A 4,722-nucleotide genomic window follows, 5' to 3' on the forward strand; every position below is an offset into this window, starting at 1 on the left:
CTAGTTTAGTAAAAGAAATTTGAAATGGCCACACAGCTTTAGCTGTGAGATTGGCGTCCTTTAGCCATAAAGTCTATTCCATGGCCTTTAAAGAGGATTACGCTCATGTTTGAGCCTGACGGGATAGCCAGGACACTGCAGACTTACGCCACAGCTGAAAGGATTTCCAGTCCTGACAGTGAGCCAAGCTACAACAGTCAACACACAAACAAACATTTTTAAATAAACTCCACATAATGGACAAACATAAAATAGTTCGGCTATACATGGAGATTTCCATCATGGCTAACTTCTAGTTCAGCACTTGGTTATATTGACAATTTAGTGGATTACCTACAGTAAATACACCTAAATGTTTGGAAGATGGATTCAATTTGGGATGTTTTCGATATCGCAATGTGTGTGTCCACAACCGTCACGTTACAGGATATGCAATGTTGAGGGACTATAGTGGATCAGCACAACAATTCAAAAAACTGGAGTATTTGCAATGTATAACCATAACAGATTGAAACTTCATTTGTATGTGTTTCAAAGGCATTCAGGCACAAAAGTAAAACATTTTATGAAGAATAATTAATACAATGAAGACTTGACAGTGTTTCATTATTTAGTTTTTGTGCCTGAATGCTGTTAAGGAAACCATAAAGCACTGTTTATTTGACTTTTTTTCTTTGCTCTGTTGTATTTATTCTTGCTACCAATTTGTTTATATTTATATTCGATTTACACGCTTACAAAATCACCCCAATCAATTTAAAATTTAAAGTTGTTTTCCAATGACATTCAAGTCATCTGGTGAAGTCTTATCGCAATTTATTCAACAGTTCTGTCAGGTTCTTGAATCTGAAGCCGATAGCTGTGCGATATTCTGCAAATAACAGCACTCATCCAGCATCTTCACACTTCACCCTTGTTTCATCTTCACACTTCACACTTGTTTATTACTCCACCCACATACAACGACAAGCAGAGGACACTACAGTTGACAAATATAGCTGCTGTTGGGCAACATTATGTACTTTCGAGGCTTTTTAGATGAGAATGTAGTTGTTTAGATGGCAACTATGCAGTTTATTTATAAGGATAGTGGCTATTTTACAAATTCATAATTTCTGAGAGACAGCGCATCGGCGGCTATTAGCCTGTCTTTGAGCAAAGACAGCTTGCGATGTTCATCCACAAGATTGCGACAGAGACCACATAATAAGCCCTAGGAGAAACTACTTTCAAAGTACAGCTGATCGAATTATCATTAAACAGGTAAATGACTTTCTTAATCGATCTCTCTCTCTCTTTTGTATGTTGTGGTGCTGTATTTATATCATAGTAATATCGTGATTTCCCGATTGAAATACTGGGAAATCTTTGTAGAGTGATGGCATGGAATGCAGTTCAGCCTTATAATCTTAAAATGTGAGCAAAATCACCTGTTTTATCGTTACTGTAGATATTACGCTAGAGAATCATTCAAACACTAGCTGTAAAGTGACGTTGGTGAAGCAGCAACGGATTCTGCTGTTCTGACATCTGCTGCAGATGTGAATGAATGACGGACGAAAGTAGTTTCTAATGGTGCTTTCACACCTGCCTTAGTTCAGTTGAATCGCACTAGAGTTAGTTTTCCCTCTTGGTGCAGTTCGTTTGGGCAGGTGTGAATGTAGCAATCATACTCGAGTGCACACCAAAAGCGGACCAAAAAAGCGTACCGAGACCTACTTGAAGAGGTGCTCTTGGTACGCCTTTAAATGAACCCTGGAGCGGTTCGTTTGTGGTGAGAACATGATCCAAACTAAAACAGACCCAACTGCAAAAAGTACTGCGCCCTTTTTAGACTAATCCAGCTGCCGTAGGCCGATGCGCTGCGCATTATGGAATGTGGAGAAAAAAATGAGTTGACAGCGCTTTACCAACAAAGAGAGAAAGTGGAAAACATTACCTGACAGATCACTGGTAATATTTCCGGCAGATGACCATGTCGCAGTTTGGCTAAATCATTTGCAATGTCTTAAAACATTGTTTTTCAGCCGCACCTCATTCTTGAAATGTATAGTTTGTCTAAAGTGATGTTTACAAACTATAATGAATACTATGAGCAGAGATGCAATCAGCCAGCGCAGTCGTAGCTCCATGTAGTTAAAAGCGACATTTTGTGTCTGATGGTTTGTTTACTTGCGGCAGTTTCACTGGCATTTTCCAGCACATGAATTCTGACCAATCGAAAAGCAGTTTAGGAAATACGTTTAACAACATCTGGCCAATGAGTGATGTGGATTTTGTCACATGACTGCATTTTGGTTCTTTTCTACTGGTTCGGACCAAAGCCAGCAGTGTGGTGTGAAAACGACCCAAAGACGGCAGAAAATGCTACAATGTATCATTTATTGCCCTTGATCCGGAACAAATGAAGCGAACTACAGATGTGAAAGCACCTAAATACAAAAGGGTTTTTGAGACTCTCCGTGTTCGACTTTCTTTTTTTATATACACGATTGTGCTGTCCAACTGTTGTATAAATGCAATATCACAATCGTAGCAGTGCGATATGGCTGTATATCATCACTGGTGGGACATTAAGGCCTCCAACGCAGTACCGATATACAGCAACAATCGCACTGCTACAAGTGTGATATTGCTCATATATAACACAGAAATATTAAATATCGCAATGTCAGGTTTTTACAATACCGTGCAGCGCTAGTTTCAATCATTAAATTTATATAAAAAAATGAAAACGTGATCATAAAAAACAAAGTGAATTGCATGAAATCAGAAAGTCAGAATTGGTTAATGTTGTTGCATGTCTGCAGTTCTGACACATTGGTGAATGATACTATTTGTCATTTTGATTCAATTCTGTGTGAAAATTGAGAATTGCAAGATGTAAACTTGCAAATTTGAGTTGCTTGGTGACTTAATTTGTTCGGGGAAAAAAATGAATTTGTCAAAATTGCAAGACTTTAAAGGCTGATTTATACTTCTGCATCAAGCACACGCTTCAGCACAACCTTCGAGTGGTCACATAGCCCTCGCCGTGGTAAAGTCTAGATAGGATAGCTGTGGATACGCACATCAATATACAATCATTTTAGTAACACTGTACAACAATTAATATTTTTACAGTACTGTGATGATTGGGTTTAGGCATTAATAAAACAATTTTTTTTGGTAATTTAATAAATAATTTTTTGGTACAAATACTGCTTTTACATTACTGTGACGGTTAAGGTGGGGGTAGACATCAATAAAAGGGAAATTTAATTTAATACCCCTCACTGTGGCTGACGCCGACCTCTCAAAAAATTTAACCACGTCGCATAGCGCTAGCTTAGTGATTGGTCGGCTTGGTAGCTGTGACCAGTGTGGGCGGGGACTGAGAGCCACGGGAATTCGTTGGAGTGAGTGTTTACATGTGTCGAGTTTTGTGAAGTAGATCTAGAGCAGAGATGCCCAATGGTAACTTTTGATTTGGCCCGCCAGCACATCTGAAAAGAAAGCGAGAATGATGGAAAGGGTTGGAGCAAACGCCTTTGACAGAGATAATCATTTTGAATTTAACATAACATTTTGTTTCTTTGTATTATTGCTGAGATACAAAAAAAAAAGCTATGTAAAATTAAATGATTCAATTAAATTGTGCAAATGAATCAGTCTTTTAAAATGTAAATACTGTCACTTGATAGGACAATGCACAAGTTATCTGCGAGCAAATCAAGGTGAAGGCAAGAGCAGCTCAACCAGTGTATTTAGCATTGAACTCCATGGTGTTATAAATGGAACAGTTCGTGTTTTTACTGTAATAAGTTAATGAGTTTCCCAGTACTGGGTTACAGCTGGAAGGGCATCCGCTACGCTGGGTGACCCCTAATAAATAAGGGACTATATGCCACAGGAAATGAATGAAAAAAAGTTAATGATTTAAAGTAAAATTTTCCATTAAATTTTTATTTTTTTAATATTACCAAATAAATTAGGAAATTCCCCTTGGCAAATTTATTGTAATACAGTTCGGTATGTATTCAGCCCACAATCAAGTGTAGTCTTTGGCCCTTTATAGGAATAGCTTGGGCAGCCCTGCTCTAGATGGAAACTGTTGTTTTGGGCTTACCTTATTGTAATGTTGTTGCATGTCCGCCTGTTTCTGCCTTTGAATGAGCATGTTTTAGCTACTTGAACATTAAGGTAGGGGAAAAAAAAAAAAAAAAAAACTGCCAGCTAGTGTTACAGAATGGTTATTGCAGAGTAACACATACAGCACCCAGAAGTATAAATGCACAAGGCAGGCACTGTGGGTCACATCACTCGACGCAGAGGTATAAATCAGCCTTTAGCAAGCATCACAAGCCGCTTGGTCAACCTTTTATTGATAGGCTATCATTGTTTTAATTGCTTATTACCATTTATCAGAGTTGTGCAAGTATATTATACAATGCAAGCGTAGGCCAAAAAAATAATTTGAGTGCACCTTAAAGGGTAATGAATGTACACAAGTCAAAATTGACAATTAAAGATGTACACACAATAGCCTTAATTGTAAAAAACAGCCTTACAACATAATGACAACTTTTCCTTTGACTTCACACCAAACTGTGTGAAACAGATGCACAAACCTTTCATTTCAGCCATCTAGATTTAAACTTCTCTTCTGAGTCCTGAAATAAGATTAAAGCTTTGCTACATAATGGTTTATCATACTCCAATAAAAAGACAAACAGCCCCATG

The sequence above is a fragment of the Danio rerio genome, chromosome 24, assembly GCF_049306965.1.
Source record: "Danio rerio strain Tuebingen ecotype United States chromosome 24, GRCz12tu, whole genome shotgun sequence".
Taxonomy (NCBI): Eukaryota; Metazoa; Chordata; class Actinopteri; order Cypriniformes; family Danionidae; genus Danio; species Danio rerio.